Source organism: Berghia stephanieae, chromosome 4, assembly GCF_034508935.2.
Source record: "Berghia stephanieae isolate SIO BIC M18660-M18661 chromosome 4, UCSD_Bste_1.3, whole genome shotgun sequence".
Taxonomy (NCBI): domain Eukaryota; kingdom Metazoa; phylum Mollusca; class Gastropoda; order Nudibranchia; family Aeolidiidae; genus Berghia; species Berghia stephanieae.
In genome coordinates this window covers 93,663,309-93,682,847 of record NC_088363.1, presented here as the reverse complement: position 1 = coordinate 93,682,847, position 19,539 = coordinate 93,663,309, and the positions used below count along the sequence as shown (strand labels likewise).

The window sequence follows — 19,539 nt, the reverse complement described above, 5'->3', positions numbered from 1 at the left end:
CAGGCGTCGGACACGGTGACAAGGCGGTGATAACATTGGGAACCTGAGTCACTGGTCTAGGAATTGTCACCGCAGTTGTAAAAGCAGTCTAATACAATTCCGTGCAATCACAAAGCACATATTTTAACATTTAAGTCAGAAAAAGTTTACTCAATATAAGAATATGAATGTATTAAGATGACAATGAGCTTGTCAAAAAATCTTAAACCCGAAATTTCAAAGACTTCAAAGAAGAGCTTTGAGACTTTTATGACAAGGGGGGGGGTGGGGGGGGGGGGGGGGGGCTTTTCCTGATCAATAATTGAAATAAAATTTTCAGGCCAAATTGAAGAGAGATGAAAAAGGTTTTATCAGTCAACGGCAGTACAGTACCGTCTCCTATGCCCAACGCTGGCTGTGATGCTGAAGGCTGACAAATTGCCAGCCATGAGTAACACAAGAAAGCTGGGAAAACCGTCTGACTGGCTATCCGTCATTGCTTGACACTTGACGCGAAGGTTGGAGTCAAAACACCGTCGATTAGATAGAACAACGAACGAGCAATGAAAATGAAAGGATTTTACGGTATTTTAAGAACCCTTAGCTGCTAAATAAACATTTCGAAAAATTAAAGTTTCCTTTTGCGCGCCACTTGATGTTACGACTTGGAAACTAACACGATTCGTATTCGGTGGTCCGCATAGAGAATACAGTCCGTGGTGGTCCGAGCCGTTGATTTTCCTTGTGCTATCGGGGATCCCCCCCGATGAATTTGGATGCTCCCCCCCCCCCCCCCCCCCCCCCCCGAAGCCTGAAGTTAAAATAAAAATATACATTCTAGCACCTAGAGACTCGGATGTAGTAGATGTACCACGCTTTTCCAAGGCAGAACAATAATTGTAAAAAAGGACTCGAAGCATTATTGTTGTTAAATGGAGTCTTGGGTTTAAGTATTGTTGACAAATTGTGAACCGTCATAATTGATCATAATTGATCGATATCAAACGTTTTTTTTTTTTGTTTGTTTGTTTTTTTTAATCTGACAAGAAATATAAAAATAAAAAAAAGCTTTTTTTTTTTCATATATTTTTTTTTCAATGTAAGGCAGTGAGTGTATTGAAGACGTTGAGCATTGAGAAAAAAAAAAACACTGGTAGAGAATGTCAATGTCCTACATGGCCGTGTTCTTGTGATAATAGACTGTGACAAGATAGTGTTATTGTATACATACACTTGTATAAACACTCCCAAATAAAAAGTATGTGAGGCGGCAAAACAAATCAGAAAAGAAAAGAGAGAGAGAGAGAGATAGAGAGAGAGAGAGAGAGAGAGAGAGAGAGAGAGAGAGAGAGAGAGAGAGAGAGAGAGAGAGAGAGAGAGAGAGAGAGAGAGTCTTCTAGAAAACAACTGAATCATAAATATATACTATCATAATAATAGTATTTAGAAAGCAATGGATGAATGGATGTTTATGATTGGACACTTGTTGTTATTGAAGGCTCCGGGACATTTGGCCCTTTAGGATAACACTAGAGTAACGAGCCTTATAAATAAGTAAAATCTTTTGATATGTTTGTATTATGTCTCTTATATGATTCGTCTTGTCTTTTATTGAGTCGAGTGGAGCAATATGTAAAGTTATACGAACGTTGTATACCGCAATTCGATCAATGACCATGCTGAAAATCGCTTGCATTTTAACAAGACGGTAATAAACGAATTAAGAATGAATGAATGGCCAAAGATAAAATTTAAGAGAGAAAAAAAAAAAAAGAAGGGGGGGGGGGGGGGGAAGAAAGGAAAAGAACAATAGGGAAAGGAACATGTCCTTGTACAAGAATACTCGTAAATATCGTAGTGTTTACATCACGGATATCAGATTATGAACACAAAAAGGACATAGATAGTAGTATTATGAATGAATAAATGGATGAATTGGATTTGTGAATGAAGGAATAAATGAATGAAATGAATGATGAATGAATGGACGATGGGTAAATAATATGTCACAATACAGAGGTGGTTGATTTAACACGGGAATAGAATGCTACCGCTGCACACTCTCAAAACACTTGGATTGCATTTTGGACATCATTTTTTTCACATTAAATAAATATTGCTGAATTAAGATTCACTGAACTTGTCAAAAAATCTGAAAATGAGACTTCAAAGGAAATATTGTTAAAATTATTTTTGACAACTTGAGGGTAATCTTAAATTTTCTAAATTTTGAGGTTTAAAAATACCTGGCCAAAATGCATAAAATGAGTTTTGTTATGGTAAGGCAGAATGGTGTGACTGACTGATGCCTGGTATATTTCTTACCTAGGCCGTAGACTGCCATTCATTGTATTATTACTAGACCATGACACGGACAAGCCATACCAACAACATTGGGTTCAGGTAGGTCGAAAAAAAACCCCACTAATGCAAACCTGCTGCCTACTACGATGAAAAATTCATTGAAAACAAAACAAAACGAAATTTTTACTTCAACTTCATAAATAAGTAGACATTTCTTTTAATTCAATAAGTGGTTTTTTTTTTAAGGTTTGGTGACAGAAAGCCGTAAAATTGAGTGATTCGTCATTATTTTCGTGTGTTGTTTTTTTTTTTTTTTTTTTTTTTTTTTTTTTTTTTTTTTTTTGTCTTTGATTTCTTTTCCATTTTTTTGTTTCTGTTTTGTTTTGTGCTTGTTTGTTTGTTTGTTTGCTTTATTTTGTTTTTGCCTTGTTTTGTCTTATTTCTTTTCTCTTTTTTGTTTTGTTTGTTATCTTTATTTTGTTTTGTTGTTTTTTTTAATGTTTTTTTTTTTATTTCAGCAATTCAGACAGGCGGTTCGTGGTGGTATGAAGAGGTCAGCGACTCTTTTTCATCAAGACCTCCTTGGGACAATGAGGCGACAAGTTGATGAAAGAGCCGTCAGTTGGACAATGAATGAGTGGGGCAATGGGTCGAGTTGGAATCACTTAAAAAGGTCATCAACACTATCTAGAGTATAAATACAGACACTACAATACAGTACTTGCTTGTGGATAAGTTATATTGCTCTTCTATGTGTCTTTTGCTCCTAAAACAAAGGGCTTAAATTGCCATTGGACATTTCAAACTTCCCTTCTTTTAGAGGGGGGGGGGGGGGGGGCGACCAAGCAATGATTTTTATTCAATGGCAATAAACTGTCCGTGTCTATAGCTGTCCATAGTATTTATATAATTGGACTCCAATAACAACATTCGACAGTAATATTAAAATTTTATCACAGACAAACCATGGTGTGTCAAACCAACCCAGTCTATCCTTCAAAATCCCTCACTGCCACAATCCATCCATAATACGAAGCTCTCAAATATAAATTAATTAATAATTGACATCAATGATCTCCCTTGTATAAATGGCAAAAGTTGGGTAAAAGTCACATCCTTTCAAAGACACACATGAACAATAAACACGTGCGTGAAACAAGCCGCTCATAATTACTCACTCAGGCGTGACTGAATGGCCTTGGTGTGAGCTGGGGGCCAAAAGAGTTCTCTTTTATTTATTTGGTTTTTTATTTTTAGTCAATTAATAATCCACAATATTGCACGTGGGAGGGCGCGTGAAGGTTGCTGGTGCTCAATAACAGATCATTCCCACGGCATTTTGGCCATAGCGTCGCACACAGACAAAACAATTTTTTTTTCATGTTGGCCAGAACATTTTTACTTCGGATCGATCATAGGATACGACCTCCAAATTGTCGGAATGTCTTGAATCTTAGACTTAATTAGAAGAATCAGGGTTTTAGATTTTGGTCACTTCTCTTAGGTCTCAGCTCAACAAAGGACGCTCCACTTCAACAAAGACAGCTCATAATATGTAACTACATAATATTATAAAAAATCATTCAACGTGTTTTGACATTCGAAGGACTACATGTTAAATGTTGCAGTTGACCAGGGACCCCTTGTAAAGCGCTTTGAGCACATTTAGTGGATATTGCTCTATATAAAGCTCTTTTTTTTTTCTATTGATTTATGAAGTATAAACGTTTCAATCTAAAATGGAACAAAATGATGTTTTGCCAGAGCTCGACAACATATTATTGAACCACTATTCTATTCAGCATCATTCATAATAATATGGATTAGAGAAGCTCTAAGGCGCTTTAACAAATAATGTTATTTTTATTTGTATTTATTGATGCGAGGAGGTCATGGCCTTTGACATTTCATTGACATGACGTCATGATTTAAGTGATGGAATATCAATGGGTTTGACCTGGCAACATTGACAACGATTCGGGTATAAGGGAAGGCTCGGAACCAAGTATATCATGAGGCTGTCATAAAAGGTCGATTTTGTAACACGTTTTGGCAGAAATAAACAAAAAACCCCAAAAAATCAGAATCAACTCATCTGTCTGAAACTTATGGAAAGAGTTCGTTAAGTTTTCATCAGTTTCTGGTGTTGAATAATCAAAAAAAATCATCTCCTCAAAGCATCGAAAACAAATGGATAAAGCATCAATTATGTCCATATTTTTTGCAACATTGAGAAGCTATTTATTCACTTGATGCCAGTTTCTCATATTTTGTTTGTTCTGTTTGTCTTTAAACCTTTTTACCCCGGGGACAACTGATGAAAGCTCGATCTCTTCTGAAAAAATATTCAAATTACTTATAGTGTAACTTAATATTTATTTTATGTCGAAACATTTCGAACACAACCTTTAAGAACAACCTCGTAATATTTGGGGCCATCTTTAGACAATTTCGACTTGAACAAAATAGGTAAAAAGAAGTTAAATATGAAACAAGAAAATGCCCAAAAACTTAAACTCAACTAAAACGCCAAATTGACGCATCCCCGGTTTACACTGATTAAAATAAAAATAACAACAACAATGACATCACCATCAACAAAACAACACTATGATGATAATGATGATGATGCTGGTGATCATTATCATCCTCATCATCATCATCATCATCAATGACATAGCATATTACTACTGTCCTGATGTAAATAAATCGCATTCTGATTACGGTGAATCAAATCTCCTGGATTCGGGCATCTTGCCTCGATCTCAGCAACTGCCTTTACTGGACCCAGATATTTTGGACTAAATTAGATCAGATAAAATGTTTTTTTCACAATTCAAGGGTCATTTTATTTTAATCAATCGATTCTTCAAGAAAAACGTTGTTGGCCAACATAGAGGAAAAACAAGTGTTTTGTCACAGGCTGATAGAATGGTCTAAGATCAAAATGTGAAATCTTTGCACAAAGATGAATGCTCCAAAGAGACTAGATACTAAAATCCAAGTTTTAAATGATCCTTACAAGATTATCCGAAGGATTTGACACCACTGATAACGTATAGAAAAAGACATCGAGACTAGCCTAGTTTCACACGGAGAATTTCTGTAGAAGCTTTAAGAGGGTAAAGAGTAGACATATCAGGGTTTCTAAAGGTCTCCAATTGAATGGGACAGTGATAGGGGGGACCACCCGTGTATGGTGCTAATTGGAAAACATTGACACGGGCTCCGTTAAATCTGTTCATTATAGTATAGCAGGGCAAGCACATCAATGGGGAGCCGATCCGGTTTTGTTTTTTTTGTACTTTAATGTTATGGTCGAAAATTAAAAATATCCAAGCACAACTTTATCATTTTGAACGTTTTCAAATGAAAAGTTCTCTATTTCAAATGGATGGAAATTAATTCAGAAAGAGCAGGCACTTATGTTGATAATAACAATGAGGGGGGGGGGGGGTTGAAAAATTTTACTGACCAATTGAGAGAATTTTTAAAACAGTGATACATCATATTGTGGTCGCGTTGTTCAAACGCATGTCAACGATCAGGCAAAAACTATAAGAGCTTGTGACTTTTTGAGACGCCGGCCGAATAATCAGATCAACGTCTCCAAAATTTATTATTTTTAAAAAGCAAAATCAACACAAATGACCTGTCGTTAGTAATAGGTCAGGTAAGTCCCCACTAGACGGCGCAAAATTGAGTTCTTGAAAAAGACCCATATTTTCTATCCAAACTCATGTGTAAAACGAGTACCTGGATGTCTGTTGAAAATAAAATTAAATTAAAGCGCTTTAAAGGCATCATACTTCGTCCTACAAAGTTCGGTGTGGTTGTTGATTTGGGATATCTTGCGAAACGCTTTGATAATATTCAGAGGATGTTGCGCTATATAAAAGCAAATGTTAATGTTGCGGTCGACCAGTCACCAATGAAAATTGAGTTTAAATGCTATAACATTATAGGTAAATAGAATGTCTTTTTTGGGAAGAGGGAATCTAAGGTTTTCATTTGTAATAAATGAATAAATAATAAAATAAATAAATTAATTAATGAACGAATGAATGAATGAATGAATGAATGAAGGAATGAATGAATGAATGAATGAATGAATAAATAAATAAATAAATAAATAAATAAATAAATAAATAAATAAATAAATAAATAAATAAATATACCTTACTGTGAGAAAACAGTTTTCCAATTTTGGTCTTTTACTTTAAATTTGTCAGAAAAGTCTCAAACTGGTTCAAATCATTTCGAGATGCATATTCCTCCCACCTAATCCAAGCATCAGTAACACACTTTATAGTCACCTGGAACAACTACAAAAGACGTCTAACTTCTACGTCATGGCACAAGACCGAAGGGCTGGAGCTCAGGTGGTCGCTGGTGCGGATAAGTAAGTTCAAATCATTTCGACTAAAAATCAAATTTTCGGCATCTCGTCCTCTCTGACTAGACACCAAGCGGAAGCAGCGGGTTACAAATGTTTGCCATGGGCAGGAGGGGGGGAGGTGTGTTATCTGTACGGCGAGGAATAGAAAAGAATTAAAATTACCTGCCTATCAAACTTGTCCAAACACGTGACCAACAAACGCCTTTTTCATTGGTCCTTTTCGGCCAATTGCGTTGCCTCATAATATCTGATTTAAAACAAACTCTTACAGGCAAGGCCCTCTATATAGCACAGGCCAGGAAGCGTGGGAGAGGGACGAAAACTAACAGGCCGACTTCGCCGCTGTCCACTTTATCGTTTACCTGTACGCTGGCGTGCAGCTCTTCGCGCACAAAACAATTTAAAGACGTGTTAAGTGTTAGAGGATCTTATTTCTAAATAATATTAACGCTTATAAGTTCGTTCATTTCAATATCAATAACGACTTAGCTAAAGTTACACAAGTTACCCATATAGAGTACTTTGTAGTAATAATAATAATAGTAGTATAAAAGTTAAAAGTGAGAATTCTTATACTTTCCTTTTTTTTTACTTTTACGCGGGTTATTCCATGCTCACTGCTAAGGTCATATAAGTGCTCAGTGGTAAGTAAGATGTTAGACAAGTTAAAATAATACCAAGACTTTAGGCCCTGCCATGGATGTTTCAGAGAGGTAGATTTACTACGAGGGAAATAAATATCATCTTTCAAAATAGGTGACGAAAGATATTTACAGGAAAAAATATAGATTGATGATGGTTACCCCATAACATGCATTATGGCCCAGGGATATGCTAACACCCTTTTTGTACGTAAGTACTCAGTCGTATAGCACGACTGAACAAACAGAACAGCTGTGTATGTAAGCTTGTTAAGAGAACACTAGAGAGAGAGAGAGAGTAAGGTGATAGATAAAAGAAAAGTAACTGAAAACAGTTTGTAGTTACAAGTTGAATAGAGACAAGAAAATACATTTCCAAAAAATGACTGAGACTGTCGTAGCTGTAGAACACTTGCAATAGCTTTAGACATATAATTATAAATAAATATACCTTACTGTGAGAAAACAGTTTTCCAATTTTGGTCTTTTACTTTAAATTTGTCAGAAAAGTCTCAAACTGGTTCAAATCATTTCGAGATGCATATTCCTCCCACCTAATCCAAGCATCAGTAACACACTTTATAGTCACCTGGAACAACTACAAAAGACATTTAACTTCTACGTCATGGCACAAGACCGAAGGGCTGGAGCTCAGGTGGTCGCTGGTGCGGATAAGTAAGTTCAAATCATTTCGACTAAAAATCAAATTTTCGGCATCTCGTCCTCTCTGACTAGACACCAAGCGGAAGCAGCGGGTTACAAATGTTTGCCATGGGCAGGAGGGGGGGAGGTGTGTTATCTGTACGGCGAGGAATAGAAAAGAATTAAAATTACCTGCCTATCAAACTTGTCCAAACACGTGACCAACAAACGCCTTTTTCATTGGTCCTTTTCGGCCAATTGCGTTGCCTCATAATATCTGATTTAAAACAAACTCTTACAGGCAAGGCCCTCTATATAGCACAGGCCAGGAAGCGTGGGAGAGGGACGAAAACTAACAGGCCGACTTCGCCGCTGTCCACTTTATCGTTTACCTGTACGCTGGCGTGCAGCTCTTCGCGCACAAAACAATTTAAAGACGTGTTAAGTGTTAGAGGATCTTATTTCTAAATAATATTAACGCTTATAAGTTCGTTCATTTCAATATCAATAACGACTTAGCTAAAGTTACACAAGTTACCCATATAGAGTACTTTGTAGTAATAATAATAATAGTAGTATAAAAGTTAAAAGTGAGAATTCTTATACTTTCCTTTTTTTTTACTTTTACGCGGGTTATTCCATGCTCACTGCTAAGGTCATATAAGTGCTCAGTGGTAAGTAAGATGTTAGACAAGTTAAAATAATACCAAGACTTTAGGCCCTGCCATGGATGTTTCAGAGAGGTAGATTTACTACGAGGGAAATAAATATCATCTTTCAAAATAGGTGACGAAAGATATTTACAGGAAAAAATATAGATTGATGATGGTTACCCCATAACATGCATTATGGCCCAGGGATATGCTAACACCCTTTTTGTACGTAAGTACTCAGTCGTATAGCACGACTGAACAAACAGAACAGCTGTGTATGTAAGCTTGTTAAGAGAACACTAGAGAGAGAGAGAGAGTAAGGTGATAGATAAAAGAAAAGTAACTGAAAACAGTTTGTAGTTACAAGTTGAATAGAGACAAGAAAATACATTTCCAAAAAATGACTGAGACTGTCGTAGCTGTAGAACACTTGCAATAGCTTTAGACATATAATTATACTTCCCCCCCCCCCCCCCCCCCCCCCCCAAAGAAGAAACAGTATGACAATGGAAGAACCTTAAAAGGATTCCCATCTACTATGGCCCCGCCAACCATCCGCTTGCACACTAGAGTAAGAAATAAAACTCAGTTCTTACAGTTATCTCATTGGGACATTTATTTTTAACATGAACAATCTGTATATCATACATAATATAAAACAGAGATTGCAAGTGACATACTTTTAAAATATATTTATACTTTGTGATTTCAAAAACATAATTACGGTTATAGTATAGTTGAAGTAATAATTATATCACTCAATCAAGCAATTATATTTATTACACACATCATAGTTATCAAAACATACAAACCAGTAATCTAAACAAGCATATGTGGGGTTTTTTGTTTTTGTTTTTAAGGGTTTTACAACACTTAGGTCATATCAGCGCCAGTAAAAAAGGAAGAAAATGGGATAGTTAAAAGTTATAGAATTACAATTAAAGCACCCAAAAATAAGGCAGAGAAAGGGGAATTGGTTCAAATAGGGAACAGATGTTGATTCCAAGAGCACACTATCAGTGTACGAAGTTTGAGATCACTCAATGTCTCATTCAGACATAAGCACAGGTCTCCTTCCAGAGGAACACACTCAATTGTTTACAAATCATACATTGGTGAAAGGAAAAATAATACAGTACATAACAGAGATGATTTATTAGGGAAAAAAAAATATCATCTCCCAAAATGTTTCCCTCCAGCCAGGGTGTCCGTCCAGGGCCAGGACAAAACCAAGTAATCTCATTCCCAAGACAAAGACAGCATGTTGGAAACAGATATAGGGGGATAAAAGACACAGTATGTATCTCCCTGCCCACTATGTGAGAACAGGAACAAACAAATATAAAATTCTGACAAAAATACAAATCATGCAAATTTTATGGCTTTTTTTACATTTACAATCTGATTAGAACAGTTTGCTTCATTTACTTTCTTAGAATAATTATTCAACAAAATGTTGACAAATGTTGATATACATATCTGAAATAACTTATCTCTTTGAGACTTGCAATTCGTACACACAGATGAAAATTCAATGGGAAGGTTACACTCTGTCCAGTAAGCTATATTTAGTTTCATTAGGACATCTTTTTGATTGTTTAACTTCAAAAAATGTAGTTCCATATTACTAACAGCAACATTCATGATTGAAAGTGCAATTTGAAACAAATGAACAAGAACAGGAGATGGATATGTTAAGCCACCGTGATTAAGGTTTTCAAAATACTCTAAAAGTTTATCATCAATAGAAAAGTCAAGACATTTGTTTTTATCTCCTACAATCTCACAACAAAAAGAACAATCAGTTTTTGTAATAACTTTCTTTGCAACATAGCCAGCAACATATATAATAACATCTAAAGACTCTGACTGAATTTCAACATTTTCAAAAGGAAAATTTTGAATGAAAAGCATGTCACTTTCATCCAAATTATCTGAAGAGAACTCAGATAAAAAACATTTAACATTTAAGGGAATGCTGCCTTTAGAGGAAGAATGAATAGTTAAAAGCTGCTTTATAGTTAATTTTCTTTCATTCTGAAGAATCTCTTCCACAGAAATCAAAGTATTTCCACCTGATAACTGCCTATATTGACCAAAACGAGCCTCAAGATCATCAGTCTGAAATTTTCCAGTCAAAACAAATTTAAAATTAAGTTTAGTTAAAACATATCTTATCAATTCAACTAGACATTCTAATGTATGGGACAAAGCATAAAATGTATCTGAAGACAAAAAACCACACTTAGTTTCTTTATGCATCTGGTTCCATTTCTTGAGCCATGAAGACATTTTTAGTAACCAACTCAGTCTTTCATCTTCACAAGAGAAGAAAGGAGAGGCATCTGGTTTAATCTTATTCCTCCCATAATACTGGTGATGTATATTAACCATATCCCACCAACGACAAACTATAGTCAAGAAATTAACAGTACCCTCCCAAGATGTGAAAGCTGAATGAGGACCTAAGGTTTTCAAAGCAGCAATATTGGTTTCATTAAATATCTTAAGGGCTAAACTGACTTTCTGACGCTCTAAAGAGTGTGGGAATAGTGATTTCCAGGTTAAGGTAGGGGCCTCTTTTAGAAGTTGGGACTTTTCAACTCTGTATAAATGCTTTAAATCAGAAAAGGAAGCATGAGAAATACATTTGCTATCTATGACTTCACTATCTAAATTGGGGAAAGTAAAAGTTTGACTATCGTTTTTAACATTCAACCAATTATTTCGAATTGATTTGAGAAGATGAACAGAGTCAAACAATAAAAAAATCTTGAGAGAATTGTCAATAGGATTAGGTATAAAAAATTTAGTTTCTGAGTCTTTAGTCAGTAAAGAAAACATCTTTCGATTAATTCTATTGTTATCAGAAATGACACTGATGACATTAAATCCAGCTTTACAAACATTAAAAATTACATCATTTGTTGTTTCAAACAAGAAATCTGAAGTCATCTTTACAACAGGAAACATTCCAACAATTAATTTCTTATTAGACATGACAGAAGAAATCATAAAACATTGCATAGACTTGGCAAGATTTTCAGGATCATTTGTAGCCTGTCCAATTAATTGCTCCCCTCTGTAGGATAATTTCGACTTGACATGAACTTCATCAATAAGAAGATTAACATACAAATCTTTATCTGACAGGTACTTAATTTCATTCACTAAAAAATCATTGGCAATCAGACCTGATTTTAAAGATACAGTGCTAGATAATAAACGTAAATATCGCACACTGGGAAGAATAAGTAAAGAATCCCTTAACTTACGATAAGTTGTCGGGGAATTTGAATAAATACAAAAAGAAGCAATCATACATTCAGCAGAAAATCTACGCTGTGATGGAGACAGATTTATCAAATTTAACTGATCAATTAAAAAATCAAAAACTTTGTTATTACTATCATCATTATTTTTGTCTCTGCAGACATTCAACAATTTAATTGCCTGATGAAATGTTGAATTATAGGAAGATGTAAAATCTGTTGCAGAATAATGGCTTAAAATATTTTCTAACTGGCTCCAAGTAGACAGCTTAGAGTCCGGAATTATCCATTTCAAGTCATTTTTACAAACAAGAACATTTTTTAACCACACATCTAGTTTCAAATCATTTTTTACACATATACTAAAAGGAATCGTTAATCCATCCGAATCAGTCGATGCAGTGGCATACAAATATACAGAATCATTTTTTAAAGTATAACAAATATCATTATATTTCCACTTTTGCAGAAATCCACACACTTCATTTTTAAAATGCTCAAAACTTAAAATTTTATCTTGTTCTAAAAAAACGTTAAAACTTTCCTCTTCTCTCTCCTCAAGTCTCTGTCTCTTACTCCTGGGGCTTTCCCTTTGAGGCAAAGGGGTAGTAGTGAGGTAAGAGGGAAGATTTGGAAAAACTGATGGGATGGCACCAGCTTTCAACTTCAAACGCTTCCTGCGAACAGTTTTCTGTGGTTGTCCATTTTTTTCAGGAACGACTTTAAAACGTATAATATCATCTTCCTGAAAGTGTTTTTCACAAACAACAGTAAACTTTGTCACAACCAAGTTTTCCCGGGGAATTTTTCTAATCCATGAATTCCTTTGTTCTGCATCTTTCGGGAATTCAAAACAAGATGCCTTTTTTGGCGCACAATTAAGTCTGTAATAATTACTGTCACATCCAGGGACACAGCACTTGTTCACCATCATGGAACGAACTGTTGGTTATCAAATACTGTGGGGAAAAAAAAATAAAAGGTAGATACATTAGTTTATAGTAACCATTTGAAATTAGGGTAGAGATTAATGTCAATTGTTTTAAGCAGGACTACAAGATACATGTACACATTACACATCATCTAAAAAATAACGATAAGTGTTGAATTGTAAGCCTCAATTTATTAGACGAAGACATACTGTGGACGTTTCTGGTTTCCCCTTTATCAACAAAACAAGACGAATAAGAGATGTGTAGTGTGAATGGTGTAGATAAGGTGAATAAATATAAACAATGATGGGACAGCCTACCCCTTTGTAAGGAAGTACGAATTAAATTCATTAAAATTAAATTGAGCTTTTATATAGTACAATCTCCACTAAACATGCTCAAAGCGCTTTACAAGGGGTCTCTGACAAACAGCAACACGTAACATGGAGAACGAGACATGACGCCTGTTAGGCGATAATACAATTTTTTCGGACAGAGACAACGCTGTTAAGGGCCAGATACTCATTTTTTTAAACCTGAGTACGGTGAGAAAATGTGAGTAAAGAGCCTTTTCTAAGGACTCAACTATCGCCAAGCGAAGCTCGAACCAAGGACCTTCCGATCAAAAAGCGAGTGTCATACCGCTCGACCACATAGCTGCCCACTAGACCACATAGCCCCATTAAGAAACAAGGCCCACAAATACTGATCTCAAATAAATAGATAATTTTAGAAAATTAAAATCAAAGTTTTTTTTTTAAACATCATGGTAAAATTTTTTTGAAAAACAACAACAAAAATAGGTAACAAAAAAAGAGGGAAAAAAACTAACAAAAACAAACAATAAACAGATAAAGTAGGCACTTTGATAAAATTTTCAAACTCAAAATATCTTGATTTGACTCAGTCAGGGGGATGGGACTTGAAAAAACATAAAATTTGATACCTTATTTGTTTCTCTACGACCTACGGTTCCAGAGTTATTTATATTTTTCTATTGAAATTTTTTGTCAATTTTACAGAGAGAATCTGTGATCTCACTGCTGCCTCAAAACCAGCATCTCGCGGCGATCGGGAAATTTTGAGTCTTGCGGTCAACATGGCCTACTTATTGTTTTCAGTAATTTTGTTTCAATTAAAAAATAATTGGCAAGTGTTAGGTATAGTTTTAATGGTCAGAAAATAAGCTTTATTTTCATATAAATCATTTTTATGGATGGAAAGTATGGAAAAAATTAAGGATAAATGAAAAGGGGGAAAAATATGAGGTTTTTGTCCTAAAAAGTGGGGTTGATGGCGGAAAAAAAAAATAATGAGCGAGTGTATGTTCTAGTAGGGAGTTTGGGAGGGGGGAGACAAACTTTTAAAAAAAAAGTTTCCCCCTTCCCAAACCGCCTACTATCTAGATAGTACTCTAGAACATTATAAAATACAAGAATACCGGGGATGTAGGAGCTTTCGGAAGTTTGATCTTCATTTAAGACGTCTATCTACCTACTTTTTCATTTAACATTCAGCTGTGAGTTAGATAAAACTCTCTTTGTAATCCAAACTCGCATTCCATTTTTACCAGTCATTCTCATTGTCACTCGTCACACTCACACTCTACACTCAAAACTCGCGACAAAAACTCACCTTTGTTTGGGAGGATACGCTGAAAATTGAAGAGAGCAACACTCAAAGGGAATTAGACGTCTTTATATCCATCTTGTAGAGAGGCAACGATCCGTAAATAGTTGAAACAAACTTTCTTTTGTTAGCAGATCAAGGCATTGTTGTCAGAACAATGGCGGAACAATGGGGAAGAAATAGCGATACAAAAGGCGGAATGATCGTAGGCCTGATTGCGTATGCGATACCTTTAGTTAAAATAATAGCGGCGGAGATGTAAAATAGTTCTCACTTCAAATCCGTTTTTCGGTCATAATATTCTATTTCAAAACAATATGATGTAGTGGAAAAATATTGAAATAACATTGTGATACATTTTAAATATGCTGGAGTCAATAAAAATGTTTAAAAAGTCGGCCTGGTAGTTTTTTATTCTATCCCTTTTCCGGACCTGCTTCCCGGCCTGGAACACTATATAGAGGGCCTTCTTACAGGCCATCCTGGTTTTGATGTTGGAGAGAGAGAGAGAGAGAGAGAGAGAGAGAGAGAGAGAGAGAGAGAGAGAGAGAGAGAGAGAGAGAGATTGAGAGAGAGAGATTGAGAGAGAGAGATTGAGAGAGAGAGAGATTGAGAGAGATAGAGAGAGAGAGAGAGAGAGAGAGAGAGAGAGAGAGAGAGAGAAGCGCCATTCGTTACCCAACAACGCTAGGTCTAATGAGACTAAAATTGTCGTTTCAAGAGATTCTGCCGAGAGATTGTGGCGACTCTCAAACAAAGAGATTGTTTTGTGGGCAAAATGATTGAATGTTCAGTGTCGTAAGAGGCTGTATGTTCACACGTAAAGGTGTTCAGGTATCCTAATAGAGTCACGTGGTATCCAGAGACGGGAACAGTTTGACCATTATGTTATGTTATTCTTATAGGCGAAACTTGATTGTCGAGATAACGTAACTCCAGCGAGAATGAAATGGTCTCCCGGACAACGCCAGGCTTATCACGCGATATTCTCTGCTAGAGATGGAAATCCTTCCGTTCAACGGCAGGATAAGCTTTTTCTTCCTTCGAGAAGCATTTTAAGCACATTACCATGAACCAATGCCATCTATAGCAGTTTGCTTTGCCATTAACCCACACTTTCCGGAAGTCTCTCATGACCAATAAACTTTGTAATAAACAAAATGAGGTATTACAATTACAGAGGATACCAGTTTGAGAAGAAACCGTCTTGAAATAAATAATACTGAATTGGTACTTTGGCCTTGGTTCCCAAAGCATATATGCAACAACCGTAAGGGACAGTCCTATGCATAATTGTATCAATAAAAACAGTTAAACGAAACGACTGGTTTACATTGAACTAAAGGGGGTGGGGGGGGGGGGGAGAAACCACTTTTTGACCTAAAATTGGTAACTTCAAAAATCAATTAAATAAAGATGAACCATTTATTGCTGTCTAAAGTAAAAATGATAAAAATAATAACCTGAGACCTTTTCAGCTTTAGCAAATTTATACAAGTTATTTGGAGTTACCTTAGAGTTCAAAGATGTTTGAAGTAACACGTTTCTAACCATCACGAGAAAATAAATCTTTTATCTGAATCAGTGTGCAACATTAGCAGCCTTTCAAGCGAATTTTGAGATATTAGAAAGACGATTTATGGAAGTCAAATTGCCCATAAAGCAGCGGAAAATTGCGAGTGAAATGATGGGTTTACGACCTGAGATGCTCTTAGGACACCGGGAGGGTTTGGTGGGATGCTGAGCGATGTACCGGATGACATTTGACAATGTCTTTTATGTGAATCGCAGAGTATTGAAATGTCCACTCGTACTGCCGAACTCTGGAAAAACAAGTATTTAAAAATTTGGCCAGAAAACTCGTCCTATCAACCTGGGACTTCGCGAAGTTTTCTGGCCAAATTTTTAAATATGTGCTTTTCCAGAGTATGGCAGCATAGGGTATGAGGAAATATAAGAAATGCTGGGACGGACAGTCTTAGACAATGTCTGACCAGTGATTTGACGATAAGTATAATATTATAAATTGCCTCGTCCCGTTTCCACTTACTGGTTTGGTTGAAAAGCATTGAACAAATAATGGATGTTCGTTTGAAACTAGCGATTGGCAGTCGACTACATTTTATTATCTTTTAGAAAATAGTTTGTTGGAATTATTTCTATATCTCACATATTGTGTACTTGTTTACTTCCTTCGATAGTAAGTTTCAAAAAGTACTTGAATTTCAACTCATTACTGTTATTCTACACTTGTTGGCAGGGAGAGGGGGGTTGATGACTGACTTTTTAAAATAAAATTTCAAAATTACAATGAATGTCTGCCCTTGTGAAATAGTCATTTTCTCGCTCAGACTCCATATTTACCTTGTAGTTGTAGGAATTGTTATTGGTTCAAATCACTCGCGAAAATCATTCGATGCTCGCATTAGCGCCTTCGAAAGCGTCCGCTGAGGGGTGGGTAGCTTGGGGATACCGTAGTCTGTGTGTGTGTGTGGGGGGGGGGGGGGGGCGGGGGGGTACCGAGGACAAAACTTTGCGTTGCCAACAGCGATACTCGAACCCGGTGTCTACAGGTCAAAAGTCGAGTGTTATGCCGAAACCTTTGTAAACTCATAGCCTCACACTGACTGGCCAACAAAAATGACGTCAAAAACACAAGACCAGACCACGAAAAGAAATCAAATCACGAGTTGTACTGAATAGTTCAACCAATGAGATAACTTGTTTCCTTGAGCACTACTTACAACTCACCTGACGCTCCACAAACCTAATAATGATGAATAAATACAAGTCCTGGTGTAAGTTAATGATAGCTGTGGTCCATGCCAAATAACTATGCTATGGCCAAACCCACTGGACATAAAAGCCCCACAGGCTTAATAAACAATATAATCGGGTGCAAACTGCTTTTAAGTCAGTTGACGACTCAGTAAACAAGAATGCATTCAAGAGAGGGCATGTATTTTACACTCGCATTGTGGAAAAGAAAAGAAAAAGAAAATGATGAGAGTCATACCACACAAGACAACAAAGCCTCACAGGTATGATATGGAGAATGTAGATCGGGTGGGTTTTTTGTTTGTTTGTTTGTTTGTTTGTTTTTTAAATTTTATTTCATTATTTTATTTTTGTATTTTTTGTTTATTAAAAAATTATTTGGCAACTAAGTAAACAAAACATAATTTTAATTATTGGGAGCAATGACCACACCCAAGGCGTGGATATAATAATATTATACTTACCTGGATCATGAGAGAAAAAGAAAAAAGCTCTCGACCATAACACAGAACACAACGAATCCGGAAATGGAACTATGGATTTAATAATGCCAATTCAATAAATAATTGCCTTGCGAATGATTACCGTATGCAGGACTGCCTACTGCTACTAAAAAGTCGTAGAATTACGACATTTTGGCTCCAAGTTTATAACATTATGAGCACCGCTTAGTCATGACGAAAATGTATTGAAAATGAAAGATGAAGACAGACTATATTATGACTTTAAGGATTTTGACGTGTTATTTAATCTTTGTGAGGATAAATTGTTGATTTTTACAGTTAATTAAAGCGACTACAATTTTAATCTCCTGAAAATAACGAATTTTTAAAGTTTCAAGTCGACAGGTCTGCGTTTGGTCGCAAACATAACTGCTAATAAATAATATTATGCAATCCCGTTTTAACTGACAGTTATCTCAGCACACGGCTGCCTTCCTTGCTAATCCAGTTGGAAATCAAAACGTTAGCCATTCTGTTTCCTGCCGTCCACAAAGACCTAAATCTCCGATAGGTATTCTAATTTCCACGATAATGATCTCTACCGTCTTGCTACATTTCACCTATTCAATCCGACTCCGTCCACCGACCTACCAGATTTATTTATTTCGGATCGTTGGACGTGCTAGCGTGAAGTAGTGCGTAATAGGTTAGAGTAGGGTTAACGGAGGTCAAGGTGGGGGTTGTTACGCAAGCAAAATAACAAAGGAATTGAGAGAGAGAGAGGGGGGGGGGGGGGGAATGGTAAAACAAAATATTGGACGCTCGATATCAGATGAGTTTCTGGCGGGTATAAAAGAAGTTCAAGTGTCAATGTGGAAATGCTACATTTGACAATAATAACAATGGACAACAGGTGGGTGGGTGACCAGCAGGCAGGCGAAAGGCAGAAGAAAAAGTTGTCTTGTAATGTTGGTCAACACACACACATACACACACACACACACACACACACACACACAGAGAGAGAGAGAGAGAGAGAGAGAGAGAGAGAGAGAGAGAGAGTTTAGTTCATCCCACTCACAGGTTTTGACGACAAGCTTATTTCAAATTAAATTACCACACAAATGGAATAATACATTTAATAAACCAAGAGCTATTAGGTAGATAAAAATAATTAAAGAAAAGGACTAATGACGCCCCCATGACAGCTATAATAAAAATAACAGTAAAAAGGACACGCGAGTGAAGATTTTTGTTGAAAGAAAATAGAAATCCACAGATTGAGCTAGTTCCTTATAAATGGGAAACTGTTTATTTATTAAGACTTAAAGCACGAGAATACGTACTTATTTTCCTGGGGCTACTGGAGAAGAAAGACTCGTCTTATACAGATAGCTAATCACGGACCATCATCATCATCATCATCATCATCATCATCATCATCATCATCGTTTTAACGTTGTTTTTGTTGTTGCTGTTGCTGTTGTTGTTGTTATTATTATTATCATAGTTGTTTCTGTTGCACAGCAAAAATAAAAACAACTAAAAAAAAAACAAAAAAAAACAACAAAAAACAAAACAGAATATATTTTACTATTACGAAATACACAAGTACAGTAAGTGTGCCTGCCGCGAGCACATCATCCCCCAAACAGAAATGTCAAAGGACCTGGTTTCGCTACTATTACCCTCAACCCCTCACCCCTCTCTCTGCCTTCCGGTCCCTTCTATAATAATTTGCTTGACGCAAACAGGTTTCTATGACAAATTCACGAGAGGTCATAATTTCACTCATGTCACATTTGATGAAATTAAGAACGGTGGAAACGGGGGACTCGTCTACTCGAACTGACGAGAGTGGAACGTG

The 19,539-nt window shown here is 36.2% G+C and overlaps 1 protein-coding gene across 3 annotated transcripts in view; it reads right to left on the bottom strand.

The window, feature by feature from the left end:
- Nucleotides 1–19,539, bottom strand: part of LOC144971594 (protocadherin-1-like) — a 156,407-nt gene that overhangs the window by 51,590 nt on the left and 85,278 nt on the right. The window lies entirely within an intron of this gene.